The sequence below is a fragment of the Pelobates fuscus genome, chromosome 3 (assembly GCF_036172605.1).
Source record: "Pelobates fuscus isolate aPelFus1 chromosome 3, aPelFus1.pri, whole genome shotgun sequence".
Taxonomy (NCBI): Eukaryota; Metazoa; Chordata; class Amphibia; order Anura; family Pelobatidae; genus Pelobates; species Pelobates fuscus.
Window position 1 is genome coordinate 399967273 of NC_086319.1, and position 13990 is coordinate 399981262.

Sequence of the window (13990 nt, forward strand, 5' to 3'; positions counted from 1 at the left end):
AAGGCACTGAAAATGTCAGCAAGGTCCATTCTTACACAGATTTCCTCAATGCGCCCTAATTAGACTGCAGCAAGATCGCTTATTTTAAAGGCAAAAAGGAAACCGATTTCAAATTAAAGTGCGAGCTACACCTGACAGCTTCAATCAACCATTATTTAACCATCTCGTTATCTCCATTTCCTGGGCGTATCATAGCTCTCCTCCCTCTCCAAGTGAGTTTGCCACGAGCTCCTGGAGGAGCCTGCTTGCCAGCCTCCTACCCACAGATTATGGGCCCTGCAGGGAAACCTGTAAAAGCCTACCAAACTTAACCGACTGTTAGGACTGATTTCATGGAACTGTTTTGGGCATAGGACCATGTGCACGCTTGGTCAAAATTATGACTTCCAGGAAATTCCTGAACCCCTGAACTGATATGTGTGATCTTTGGATATGTTGGTCACCCAGATCAGGGCTATTAGGGGATGTAACATTTGTGGGGTTTTATGTATTTTTAGGGAACATTTTACTTGTTGCGGGAAAAGATAAACTTTCCCTGACCGGGAATCGAACCCGGGCCGCGGCGGTGAGAGCGCTGAATCCTAACCACTAGACGACAGGGAACTGTGAGCTGCTAGAAACTGTGAGAAAACGAGTTTGTGGTATCCAGAAGCTCAAGGTTTCCACGCGAAAGTGCAATTCAAACGTTTGCCTTTTAAGGCACTGAAAATGTCAGCAAGGTCCATTCTTACACAGATTTCCTCAATGCGCCCTAATTAGACTGCAGCAAGATCGCTTATTTTAAAGGCAAAAAGGAAACCGATTTCAAATTAAAGTGTGAGCTACACCTGACAGCTTCAATCAACCATTATTTAACCATCTCGTTATCTCCATTTCCTGGGCGTATCATAGCTCTCCTCCCTCTCCAAGTGAGTTTGCCACGAACTCCTGGAGGAGCCTGCTTGCCAGCCTCCTACCCACAGATTATGGGCCCTGCAGGGAAACCTGTAAAAGCCTACCAAACTTAACCGACTGTTAGCACTGATTTCATGGAACTGTTTTGGGCATAGGACCATGTGCACGCTTGGTCAAAATTATGACTTCCAGGAAATTCCTGAACCCATGAACTGATATGTGTGATCTTTGGATATGTTGGTCACCCAGATCAGGGCTATTAGGGGATGTAACATTTGTGGGGTTTAATGTATTTTTAGGGCACATTTTGCTTGTTGCGGGAAAAGATTAACTTTCCCTGACCGGGAATCGAACCCGGGCCGCGGCGGTGAGAGCGCCGAATCCTAACCACTAGACTACCAGGGAACTGTGAGCAGCTTGAAACTGTGAGAAAACGAGTTTGTGGTATCCAGAAGCTCAAGGTTTCCACGCGACAGTGCAATTCAAACGTTTGCCTTTTAAGGCACTGAAAATGTCAGCAAGGTCCATTCTTACACAGATTTCCTCAATGCGCACTAATTAGACTGCAGCAAGATCGCTTATTTTAAAGGCAAAAAGGAAACCGATTTCAAATTAAAGTGCGAGCTACACCTGACAGCTTCAATCAACCATTATTTAACCATCTCATTATCTCCATTTCCTGGGCGTATCATAGCTCTCCTCCCTCTCCAAGTGAGTTTGCCACAAGCTCCTGGAGGAGCCTGCTTGCCAGCCTCCTACCCACAGATTATGGGCCCTGCAGGGAAACCTGTAAAAGCCTACCAAACGTGACCGACTGTTAGCACTGATTTCATGGAAATGTTTTGGGCATAGGATCATGTGCATGCTTGGTCAAAATTATGACTTCCAGGAAATTCCTGAACCCCTGAACTGATATGTGTGATCTTTGGATATGTTGGTCACCCAGATCAGGGCTATTAGGGGATGTAACATTTGTGGGGTTTTATGTATTTTTAGGGAACATTTTGCTTGTTGCGGGAAAAGATTAACTTTCCCTGACCGGGAATCGAACCCGGGCCGCGGCGGTGAGAGCGCCGAATCCTAACCACTAGACTACCAGGGAACTGTGAGCTGCTAGAAACTGTGAGAAAACGAGTTTGTGGTATCCAGAAGCTCAAGGTTTCCACGCGACAGTGCAATTCAAACGTTTGCCTTTTAAGGCACTGAAAATGTCAGCAAGGTCCATTCTTACACAGATTTCCTCAATGCGCCCTAATTAGACTGCAGCAAGATCGCTTATTTTAAAGGCAAAAAGGAAACCGATTTAATATTAAAGTGCGAGCTACACCTGGGCCTATCATAACTCTCCTCCCTCTCCAAGTGAGTTTGCCACGAGCTCTTGGAGGAGCCTGCTTGCCAGCCTCCTACCCACAGATTATGGGCCCTGCAGGGAAACCTGTAAAAGCCTACCAAATTTGACCGACTGTTAGCACTGATTTCATGGAACTGTTTTGGGCATAGGACCATGTGCACGCTTGGTCAAAATTATGACTTCCAGGAAATTCCTGAACCCCTGAACTGTTATGTGTGATCTTTGGATATGTTGGTCACCCAGATCAGGGCTATTAGGGGATGTAACATTTGTGGGGTTTAATGTATTTTTAGGGCACATTTTGCTTGTTGCGGGAAAAGATTAACTTTCCCTGACCGGGAATCGAACCTGGGCCGCGGCGGTGAGAGCGCCGAATCCTAACCACTAGACTACCAGGGAACTGTGAGCTGCTAGAAACTGTGAGAAAACGAGTTTGTGGTATCCAGAAGCTCAAGGTTTCCACGCGACAGTGCAATTCAAACGTTTGCCTTTTAACCCCTTAAGGACCAAACTTCTGGAATAAATGGGCATCATGACATGTCACACATGTCATGTGTCCTTAAGGGGTTAAGGCACTGAAAATGTCAGCAAGGTCCATTCTTACACAGATTTCCTCAATGCGCCCTAATTAGACTGCAGCAAGATCGCTTATTTTAAAGGCAAGAAGGAAACCGATTTCAAATTAAAGTGCGAGCTACACCTGACAGCTTCAATCAACCATTATTTAACCATCTCGTTATCTCCATTTCCTGGGCGTATCATAGCTCTCCTCCCTCTCCAAGTGAGTTTGCCACAAGCTCCTGGAGGAGCCTGCTTGCCAGCCTCCTACCCACAGATTATGGGCCCTGCAGGGAAACCTGTAAAAGCCTACCAAACTTGACCGACTGTTAGCACTGATTTCATGGAACTGTTTTGGGCATAGGACCATGTGCACGCTTGGTCAAAATTATGACTTCCAAGAAATTCCTGAACCCCTGAACTGATATGTGTGATCTTTGGATATGTTGGTCACCCAGATCAGGGCTATTAGGGGATTTAACTATTTGTGGGGATTTATGTATTTTTAGGGCACATTTTGCTTGTTGCGGGAAAAGGTTAATTTTCCCTGACCGGGAATCGAACCCAGGCCGCGGCGGTGAGAGCGCCAAATCCTAACCACTAGACCACCAGGGAACTGAGAGCTGCTAGAAACTGTCAGAAAACGAGTTTGTGGTATCCAGAAGCTCAAGGTTTCCACGCGACAGTGCAATTCAAACGTTTGCCTTTTAAGGCACTGAAAATGTCAGCAAGGTCCATTCTTACACAGATTTCCTCAATGCGCCCTAATTAGACTGCAGCAAGATCGCTTATTTTAAAGGCAAAAAGGAAACCGATTTCAAATTAAAGTGCGAGCTACACCTGACAGCTTCAATCAACCATTATTTAACCATCTCATTATCTCCATTTCCTGGGCGTATCATAGCTCTCCTCCCTCTCCAAGTGAGTTTGCCACGAGCTCCTGGAGGAGGCTGCTTGCCAGCCTCCTACCCACAGATTATGGGCCCTGCAGGGAAACCTGTAAAAGCCTACCAAATTTGACCGACTGTTAGCACTGATTTCATGGAACTGTTTTGGGCATAGGACCATGTGCACGCTTGGTCAAAATTATGACTTCCAGGAAATTCCTGAACCCATGAACTGATATGTGTGATCTTTGGATATGTTGGTCACCCAGATCAGGGCTATTAGGGGATGTAACATTTGTGGGGTTTAATGTATTTTTAGGGCACATTTTGCTTGTTGCGGGAAAAGATTAACTTTCCCTGACCGGGAATCGAACCCGGGCCGCGGCGGTGAGTGCGCCGAATCCTAACCACTAGACTACCAGGGAACTGTGAGCTGCTTGAAACTGTGAGAAAACGAGTTTGTGGTATCCAGAAGCTCAAGGTTTCCACGCGACAGTGCAATTCAAACGTTTGCCTTTTAAGGCACTGAAAATGTCAGCAAGGTCCATTCTTACACAGATTTCCTCAATGCGCCCTAATTAGACTGCAGCAAGATCGCTTATTTTAAAGGCAAAAAGTGTGATCTTTGGATATGTTGGTCACCCAGATCAGTGCTATTAGGGGATTTAACATTTGTGGGGTTTTATGTATTTTTAGGGCACATTTTGCTTGTTGCGGGAAAAGGTTAATTTTCCCTGACCGGGAATCGAACCCGGGCCGTGGCGGTGAGAGCGCCGAATCCTAACCACTAAACCACCAGGGAACTGAGAGCTGCTAGAAACTGTGAGAAAACGAGTTTGTGGTATCCAGAAGCTCAAGGTTTCCACGCGACAGTGCAATTCAAACGTTTGCCTTTTAACCCCTTAAGGACCAAACTTCTGGAATAAATGGGCATCATGACATGTCACACATGTCATGTGTCCTTAAGGGGTTAAGGCACTGAAAATGTCAGCAAGGTCCATTCTTACACAGATTTCCTCAATGCGCCCTAATTAGACTGCAGCAAGATCGCTTATTTTAAAGGCAAGAAGGAAACCGATTTCAAATTAAAGTGCGAGCTACACCTGACAGCTTCAATCAACCATTATTTAACCATCTCGTTATCTCCATTTCCTGGGCGTATCATAGCTCTCCTCCCTCTCCAAGTGAGTTTGCCACAAGCTCCTGGAGGAGCCTGCTTGCCAGCCTCCTACCCACAGATTATGGGCCCTGCAGGGAAACCTGTAAAAGCCTACCAAACTTGACCGACTGTTAGCACTGATTTCATGGAACTGTTTTGGGCATAGGACCATGTGCACGCTTGGTCAAAATTATGACTTCCAAGAAATTCCTGAACCCCTGAACTGATATGTGTGATCTTTGGATATGTTGGTCACCCAGATCAGGGCTATTAGGGGATTTAACTATTTGTGGGGATTTATGTATTTTTAGGGCACATTTTGCTTGTTGCGGGAAAAGGTTAATTTTCCCTGACCGGGAATCGAACCCAGGCCGCGGCGGTGAGAGCGCCAAATCCTAACCACTAGACCACCAGGGAACTGAGAGCTGCTAGAAACTGTCAGAAAACGAGTTTGTGGTATCCAGAAGCTCAAGGTTTCCACGCGACAGTGCAATTCAAACGTTTGCCTTTTAAGGCACTGAAAATGTCAGCAAGGTCCATTCTTACACAGATTTCCTCAATGCGCCCTAATTAGACTGCAGCAAGATCGCTTATTTTAAAGGCAAAAAGGAAACCGATTTCAAATTAAAGTGCGAGCTACACCTGACAGCTTCAATCAACCATTATTTAACCATCTCATTATCTCCATTTCCTGGGCGTATCATAGCTCTCCTCCCTCTCCAAGTGAGTTTGCCACAAGCTCCTGGAGGAGCCTGCTTGCCAGCCTCCTACCCACAGATTATGGGCCCTGCAGGGAAACCTGTAAAAGCCTACCAAACTTGACCGAATGTTAGCACTGATTTCATGGAACTGTTTTGGGCATAGGACCATGTGCACGCTTGGTCAAAATTATGACTTCCAGGAAATTCCTGAACCCCTGAACTGATATGTGTGATCTTTGGATATGTTGGTCACCCAGATCAGGGCTATTAGGGGATTTAACTATTTGTGGGGATTTATGTATTTTTAGGGCACATTTTGCTTGTTGCGGGAAAAGGTTAATTTTCCCTGACCGGGAATCGAACCCGGGCCGCGGCGGTGAGAGCGCCGAATCCTAACCACTAAACCACCAGGGAACTGAGAGCTGCTAGAAACTGTGAGAAAACGAGTTTGTGGAATCCAGAAGCTCAAGGTTTCCACGCGACAGTGCAATTCAAACGTTTGCCTTTTAAGGCACTGAAAATGTCAGCAAGGTCCATTCTTACACAGATTTCCTCAATGTGCCCTAATTAGACTGCAGCAAGATCGCTTATTTTAAAGGCAAAAAGGAAACCGATTTCAAATTAAAGTGCGAGCTACACCTGACAGCTTCAATCAACCATTATTTAACCATCTCATTATCTCCATTTCCTGGGCGTATCATAGCTCTCCTCCCTCTCTAAGTGAGTTTGCCACAAGCTCCTGGAGGAGCCTGCTTGCCAGCCTCCTACCCACAGATTATGGGCCCTGCAGGGAAACCTGTAAAAGCCTACCAAACTTAACCGACTGTTAGGACTGATTTCATGGAACTGTTTTGGGCATAGGACCATGTGCACGCTTGGTCAAAATTATGACTTCCAGGAAATTCCTGAACCCCTGAACTGATATGTGTGATCTTTGGATATGTTGGTCACCCAGATCAGGGCTATTAGGGGATGTAACATTTGTGGGGTTTTATGTATTTTTAGGGAACATTTTACTTGTTGCGGGAAAAGATAAACTTTCCCTGACCGGGAATCGAACCCGGGCCGCGGCGGTGAGAGCGCTGAATCCTAACCACTAGACGACAGGGAACTGTGAGCTGCTAGAAACTGTGAGAAAACGAGTTTGTGGTATCCAGAAGCTCAAGGTTTCCACGCGAAAGTGCAATTCAAACGTTTGCCTTTTAAGGCACTGAAAATGTCAGCAAGGTCCATTCTTACACAGATTTCCTCAATGCGCCCTAATTAGACTGCAGCAAGATCGCTTATTTTAAAGGCAAAAAGGAAACCGATTTCAAATTAAAGTGCGAGCTACACCTGACAGCTTCAATCAACCATTATTTAACCATCTCGTTATCTCCATTTCCTGGGCGTATCATAGCTCTCCTCCCTCTCCAAGTGAGTTTGCCACGAGCTCCTGGAGGAGCCTGCTTGCCAGCCTCCTACCCACAGATTATGGGCCCTGCAGGGAAACCTGTAAAAGCCTACCAAACTTAACCGACTGTTAGGACTGATTTCATGGAACTGTTTTGGGCATAGGACCATGTGCACGCTTGGTCAAAATTATGACTTCCAGGAAATTCCTGAACCGATATGTGTGATCTTTGGATATGTTGGTCACCCAGATCAGGGCTATTAGGGGATGTAACATTTGTAGGGTTTAATGTATTTTTAGGGCACATTTTGCTTGTTGCGGGAAAAGATTAACTTTCCCTGACCGGGAATCGAACCCGGGCCGCGGCGGTGAGAGCGCCGAATCCTAACCACTAGACTACCAGGGAACTGTGAGCTGCTAGAAACTGTGAGAAAACGAGTTTGTGGTATCCAGAAGCTCAAGGTTTCCACGCGACAGTGCAATTCAAACGTTTGCCTTTTAACCCCTTAAGGACCAAACTTCTGGAATAAATGGGCATCATGACATGTCACACATGTCATGTGTCCTTAAGGGGTTAAGGCACTGAAAATGTCAGCAAGGTCCATTCTTACACAGATTTCCTCAATGCGCCCTAATTAGACTGCAGCAAGATCGCTTATTTTAAAGGCAAGAAGGAAACCGATTTCAAATTAAAGTGCGAGCTACACCTGACAGCTTCAATCAACCATTATTTAACCATCTCGTTATCTCCATTTCCTGGGCGTATCATAGCTCTCCTCCCTCTCCAAGTGAGTTTGCCACAAGCTCCTGGAGGAGCCTGCTTGCCAGCCTCCTACCCACAGATTATGGGCCCTGCAGGGAAACCTGTAAAAGCCTACCAAACTTGACCGACTGTTAGCACTGATTTCATGGAACTGTTTTGGGCATAGGACCATGTGCACGCTTGGTCAAAATTATGACTTCCAAGAAATTCCTGAACCCCTGAACTGATATGTGTGATCTTTGGATATGTTGGTCACCCAGATCAGGGCTATTAGGGGATTTAACTATTTGTGGGGATTTATGTATTTTTAGGGCACATTTTGCTTGTTGCGGGAAAAGGTTAATTTTCCCTGACCGGGAATCGAACCCAGGCCGCGGCGGTGAGAGCGCCAAATCCTAACCACTAGACCACCAGGGAACTGAGAGCTGCTAGAAACTGTCAGAAAACGAGTTTGTGGTATCCAGAAGCTCAAGGTTTCCACGCGACAGTGCAATTCAAACGTTTGCCTTTTAAGGCACTGAAAATGTCAGCAAGGTCCATTCTTACACAGATTTCCTCAATGCGCCCTAATTAGACTGCAGCAAGATCGCTTATTTTAAAGGCAAAAAGGAAACCGATTTCAAATTAAAGTGCGAGCTACACCTGACAGCTTCAATCAACCATTATTTAACCATCTCATTATCTCCATTTCCTGGGCGTATCATAGCTCTCCTCCCTCTCCAAGTGAGTTTGCCACAAGCTCCTGGAGGAGCCTGCTTGCCAGCCTCCTACCCACAGATTATGGGCCCTGCAGGGAAACCTGTAAAAGCCTACCAAACTTGACCGAATGTTAGCACTGATTTCATGGAACTGTTTTGGGCATAGGACCATGTGCACGCTTGGTCAAAATTATGACTTCCAGGAAATTCCTGAACCCCTGAACTGATATGTGTGATCTTTGGATATGTTGGTCACCCAGATCAGGGCTATTAGGGGATTTAACTATTTGTGGGGATTTATGTATTTTTAGGGCACATTTTGCTTGTTGCGGGAAAAGGTTAATTTTCCCTGACCGGGAATCGAACCCGGGCCGCGGCGGTGAGAGCGCCGAATCCTAACCACTAAACCACCAGGGAACTGAGAGCTGCTAGAAACTGTGAGAAAACGAGTTTGTGGAATCCAGAAGCTCAAGGTTTCCACGCGACAGTGCAATTCAAACGTTTGCCTTTTAAGGCACTGAAAATGTCAGCAAGGTCCATTCTTACACAGATTTCCTCAATGTGCCCTAATTAGACTGCAGCAAGATCGCTTATTTTAAAGGCAAAAAGGAAACCGATTTCAAATTAAAGTGCGAGCTACACCTGACAGCTTCAATCAACCATTATTTAACCATCTCATTATCTCCATTTCCTGGGCGTATCATAGCTCTCCTCCCTCTCTAAGTGAGTTTGCCACAAGCTCCTGGAGGAGCCTGCTTGCCAGCCTCCTACCCACAGATTATGGGCCCTGCAGGGAAACCTGTAAAAGCCTACCAAACTTAACCGACTGTTAGGACTGATTTCATGGAACTGTTTTGGGCATAGGACCATGTGCACGCTTGGTCAAAATTATGACTTCCAGGAAATTCCTGAACCCCTGAACTGATATGTGTGATCTTTGGATATGTTGGTCACCCAGATCAGGGCTATTAGGGGATGTAACATTTGTGGGGTTTTATGTATTTTTAGGGAACATTTTACTTGTTGCGGGAAAAGATAAACTTTCCCTGACCGGGAATCGAACCCGGGCCGCGGCGGTGAGAGCGCTGAATCCTAACCACTAGACGACAGGGAACTGTGAGCTGCTAGAAACTGTGAGAAAACGAGTTTGTGGTATCCAGAAGCTCAAGGTTTCCACGCGAAAGTGCAATTCAAACGTTTGCCTTTTAAGGCACTGAAAATGTCAGCAAGGTCCATTCTTACACAGATTTCCTCAATGCGCCCTAATTAGACTGCAGCAAGATCGCTTATTTTAAAGGCAAAAAGGAAACCGATTTCAAATTAAAGTGCGAGCTACACCTGACAGCTTCAATCAACCATTATTTAACCATCTCGTTATCTCCATTTCCTGGGCGTATCATAGCTCTCCTCCCTCTCCAAGTGAGTTTGCCACGAGCTCCTGGAGGAGCCTGCTTGCCAGCCTCCTACCCACAGATTATGGGCCCTGCAGGGAAACCTGTAAAAGCCTACCAAACTTAACCGACTGTTAGGACTGATTTCATGGAACTGTTTTGGGCATAGGACCATGTGCACGCTTGGTCAAAATTATGACTTCCAGGAAATTCCTGAACCGATATGTGTGATCTTTGGATATGTTGGTCACCCAGATCAGGGCTATTAGGGGATGTAACATTTGTAGGGTTTAATGTATTTTTAGGGCACATTTTGCTTGTTGCGGGAAAAGATTAACTTTCCCTGACCGGGAATCGAACCCGGGCCGCGGCGGTGAGAGCGCCGAATCCTAACCACTAGACTACCAGGGAACTGTGAGCTGCTAGAAACTGTGAGAAAACGAGTTTGTGGTATCCAGAAGCTCAAGGTTTCCACGCGACAGTGCAATTCAAACGTTTGCCTTTTAACCCCTTAAGGACCAAACTTCTGGAATAAATGGGCATCATGACATGTCACACATGTCATGTGTCCTTAAGGGGTTAAGGCACTGAAAATGTCAGCAAGGTCCATTCTTACACAGATTTCCTCAATGCGCCCTAATTAGACTGCAGCAAGATCGCTTATTTTAAAGGCAAGAAGGAAACCGATTTCAAATTAAAGTGCGAGCTACACCTGACAGCTTCAATCAACCATTATTTAACCATCTCGTTATCTCCATTTCCTGGGCGTATCATAGCTCTCCTCCCTCTCCAAGTGAGTTTGCCACAAGCTCCTGGAGGAGCCTGCTTGCCAGCCTCCTACCCACAGATTATGGGCCCTGCAGGGAAACCTGTAAAAGCCTACCAAACTTGACCGACTGTTAGCACTGATTTCATGGAACTGTTTTGGGCATAGGACCATGTGCACGCTTGGTCAAAATTATGACTTCCAAGAAATTCCTGAACCCCTGAACTGATATGTGTGATCTTTGGATATGTTGGTCACCCAGATCAGGGCTATTAGGGGATTTAACTATTTGTGGGGATTTATGTATTTTTAGGGCACATTTTGCTTGTTGCGGGAAAAGGTTAATTTTCCCTGACCGGGAATCGAACCCAGGCCGCGGCGGTGAGAGTGCCAAATCCTAACCACTAGACCACCAGGGAACTGAGAGCTGCTAGAAACTGTCAGAAAACGAGTTTGTGGTATCCAGAAGCTCAAGGTTTCCACGCGACAGTGCAATTCAAACGTTTGCCTTTTAAGGCACTGAAAATGTCAGCAAGGTCCATTCTTACACAGATTTCCTCAATGCGCCCTAATTAGACTGCAGCAAGATCGCTTATTTTAAAGGCAAAAAGGAAACCGATTTCAAATTAAAGTGCGAGCTACACCTGACAGCTTCAATCAACCATTATTTAACCATCTTATTATCTCCATTTCCTGGGCGTATCATAGCTCTCCTCCCTCTCCAAGTGAGTTTGCCACAAGCTCCTGGAGGAGCCTGCTTGCCAGCCTCCTACCCACAGATTATGGGCCCTGCAGGGAAACCTGTAAAAGCCTACCAGACTTGACCGACTGTTAGCACTGATTTCATGGAACTGTTTTGGGCATAGGACCATGTGCACGCTTGGTCAAAATTATGACTTCCAGGAAATTCCTGAACCCCTGAACTGATATGTGTGATCTTTGGATATGTTGGTCACCCAGATCAGGGCTATTAGGGGATTTAACTATTTGTGGGGATTTATGTATTTTTAGGGCACATTTTGCTTGTTGCGGGAAAAGGTTAATTTTCCCTGACCGGGAATCGAACCCGGGCCGCGGCGGTGAGAGCGCCGAATCCTAACCACTAGACTACCAGGGAACTGTGAGCTGCTTGAAACTGTGAGAAAACGAGTTTGTGGTATCCAGAAGCTCAAGGTTTCCACGCGACAGTGCAATTCAAACGTTTGCCTTTTAAGGCACTGAAAATGTCAGCAAGGTCCATTCTTACACAGATTTCCTCAATGCGCCCTAATTAGACTGCAGCAAGATCGCTTATTTTAAAGGCAAAAAGGAAACCGATTTAATATTAAAGTGCGAGCTACACCTGGGCCTATCATAACTCTCCTCCCTCTCCAAGTGAGTTTGCCACGAGCTCCTGGAGGAGCCTGCTTGCCAGCCTCCTACCCACAGATTATGGGCCCTGCAGGGAAACCTGTAAAAGCCTACCAAATTTGACCGACTGTTAGCACTGATTTCATGGAACTGTTTTGGGCATAGGACCATGTGCACGCTTGGTCAAAATTATGACTTCCAAGAAATTCCTGAACCCCTGAACTGATATGTGTGATCTTTGGATATGTTGGTCACCCAGATCAGTGCTATTAGGGGATTTAACATTTGTGGGGTTTTATGTATTTTTAGGGCACATTTTGCTTGTTGCGGGAAAAGGTTAATTTTCCCTGACCGGGAATCGAACCCGGGCCGCGGCGGTGAGAGCGCCGAATCCTAACCACTAAACCACCAGGGAACTGAGAGCTGCTAGAAACTGTGAGAAAATGAGTTTGTGGAATCCAGAAGCTCAAGGTTTCCACGCGACAGTGCAATTCAAACGTTTGCCTTTTAAGGCACTGAAAATGTCAGCAAGGTCCATTCTTACACAGATTTCCTCAATGCGCCCTAATTAGACTGCAGCAAGATCGCTTATTTTAAAGGCAAAAAGGAAACCGATTTCAAATTAAAGTGCGAGCTACACCTGACAGCTTCAATCAACCATTATTTAACCATCTCGTTATCTCCATTTCCTGGGCGTATCATAGCTCTCCTCCCTCTCCAAGTGAGTTTGCCACGAGCTCCTGGAGGAGCCTGCTTGCCAGCCTCCTACCCACAGATTATGGGCCCTGCAGGGAAACCTGTAAAAGCCTACCAAACTTAACCGACTGTTAGGACTGATTTCATGGAACTGTTTTGGGCATAGGACCATGTGCACGCTTGGTCAAAATTATGACTTCCAGGAAATTCCTGAACCCCTGAACTGATATGTGTGATCTTTGGATATGTTGGTCACCCAGATCAGGGCTATTAGGGGATGTAACATTTGTGGGGTTTTATGTATTTTTAGGGAACATTTTACTTGTTGCGGGAAAAGATAAACTTTCCCTGACCGGGAATCGAACCCGGGCCGCGGCGGTGAGAGCGCTGAATCCTAACCACTAGACGACAGGGAACTGTGAGCTGCTAGAAACTGTGAGAAAACGAGTTTGTGGTATCCAGAAGCTCAAGGTTTCCACGCGAAAGTGCAATTCAAACGTTTGCCTTTTAAGGCACTGAAAATGTCAGCAAGGTCCATTCTTACACAGATTTCCTCAATGCGCCCTAATTAGACTGCAGCAAGATCGCTTATTTTAAAGGCAAAAAGGAAACCGATTTAAAATTAAAGTGCGAGCTACACCTGGGCCTATCATAACTCTCCTCCCTCTCCAAGTGAGTTTGCCACGAGCTCCTGGAGGAGCCTGCTTGCCAGCCTCCTACCCACAGATTATGGGCCCTGCAGGGAAACCTGTAAAAGCCTACCAAACTTGACCGACTGTTAGCACTGATTTCATGGAACTGTTTTGGGCATAGGACCATGTGCACGCTTGGTCAAAATTATGACTTCCAGGAAATTCCTGAACCCCTGAACTGATGTGTGATCTTTGGATATGTTGGTCACCCAGATCAGGGCTATTAGGGGATTTAACTATTTGTGGGGATTTATGTATTTTTAGGGCACATTTTGCTTGTTGCGGGAAAAGGTTAATTTTCCCTGACCGGGAATCGAACCCGGGCCGCGGCGGTGAGAGCGCCGAATCCTAACCACTAGACCACCAGGGAACTGAGAGCTGCTAGAAACTGTGAGAAAACGAGTTTGTGGTATCCAGAAGCTCAAGGTTTCCACGCGACAGTGCAATTCAAACGTTTGCCTTTTAACCCCTTAAGGACCAAACTTCTGGAATAAATGGGCATCATGACATGTCACACATGTCATGTGTCCTTAAGGGGTTCAGGCACTGAAAATGTCAGCAAGGTCCATTCTTACACAGATTTCCTCAATGCGCCCTAATTAGACTGCAGCAAGATCGCTTATTTTAAAGGCAAAAAGGAAACCGATTTCAAATTAAAGTGCGAGCTACACCTGACAGCTTCAATCAACCA

General features: G+C 45.9%; 12 non-coding genes across 12 annotated transcripts; all 12 read right to left on the bottom strand.

Moving 5' to 3' along the window:
• Positions 1-1227: 1227 nt before the first annotated feature.
• Positions 1228-1299, bottom strand: TRNAE-CUC (transfer RNA glutamic acid (anticodon CUC)). The gene has a single exon. It is a non-coding gene; the product is annotated as a tRNA-Glu (tRNA).
• A 625-nt stretch (positions 1300-1924) lies between these two features.
• TRNAE-CUC (transfer RNA glutamic acid (anticodon CUC)) lies at positions 1925-1996 on the bottom strand. Its single transcript has one exon. It is a non-coding gene; the product is annotated as a tRNA-Glu (tRNA).
• Positions 1997-3346: 1350 nt separating this feature from the next.
• On the bottom strand, positions 3347-3418 carry TRNAE-CUC (transfer RNA glutamic acid (anticodon CUC)). The gene has a single exon. It is a non-coding gene; the product is annotated as a tRNA-Glu (tRNA).
• A 1776-nt stretch (positions 3419-5194) lies between these two features.
• On the bottom strand, positions 5195-5266 carry TRNAE-CUC (transfer RNA glutamic acid (anticodon CUC)). The gene has a single exon. It is a non-coding gene; the product is annotated as a tRNA-Glu (tRNA).
• Positions 5267-5892: 626 nt separating this feature from the next.
• Positions 5893-5964, bottom strand: TRNAE-CUC (transfer RNA glutamic acid (anticodon CUC)). Its single transcript has one exon. It is a non-coding gene; the product is annotated as a tRNA-Glu (tRNA).
• Positions 5965-7277: 1313 nt separating this feature from the next.
• TRNAE-CUC (transfer RNA glutamic acid (anticodon CUC)) lies at positions 7278-7349 on the bottom strand. Its single transcript has one exon. It is a non-coding gene; the product is annotated as a tRNA-Glu (tRNA).
• A 702-nt stretch (positions 7350-8051) lies between these two features.
• Positions 8052-8123, bottom strand: TRNAE-CUC (transfer RNA glutamic acid (anticodon CUC)). Its single transcript has one exon. It is a non-coding gene; the product is annotated as a tRNA-Glu (tRNA).
• A 626-nt stretch (positions 8124-8749) lies between these two features.
• TRNAE-CUC (transfer RNA glutamic acid (anticodon CUC)) lies at positions 8750-8821 on the bottom strand. Its single transcript has one exon. It is a non-coding gene; the product is annotated as a tRNA-Glu (tRNA).
• Positions 8822-10134: 1313 nt separating this feature from the next.
• TRNAE-CUC (transfer RNA glutamic acid (anticodon CUC)) lies at positions 10135-10206 on the bottom strand. Its single transcript has one exon. It is a non-coding gene; the product is annotated as a tRNA-Glu (tRNA).
• Positions 10207-11606: 1400 nt separating this feature from the next.
• Positions 11607-11678, bottom strand: TRNAE-CUC (transfer RNA glutamic acid (anticodon CUC)). The gene has a single exon. It is a non-coding gene; the product is annotated as a tRNA-Glu (tRNA).
• A 576-nt stretch (positions 11679-12254) lies between these two features.
• On the bottom strand, positions 12255-12326 carry TRNAE-CUC (transfer RNA glutamic acid (anticodon CUC)). Its single transcript has one exon. It is a non-coding gene; the product is annotated as a tRNA-Glu (tRNA).
• A 1271-nt stretch (positions 12327-13597) lies between these two features.
• On the bottom strand, positions 13598-13669 carry TRNAE-CUC (transfer RNA glutamic acid (anticodon CUC)). The gene has a single exon. It is a non-coding gene; the product is annotated as a tRNA-Glu (tRNA).
• Between the last annotated feature and the right edge of the window lie 321 nt (positions 13670-13990).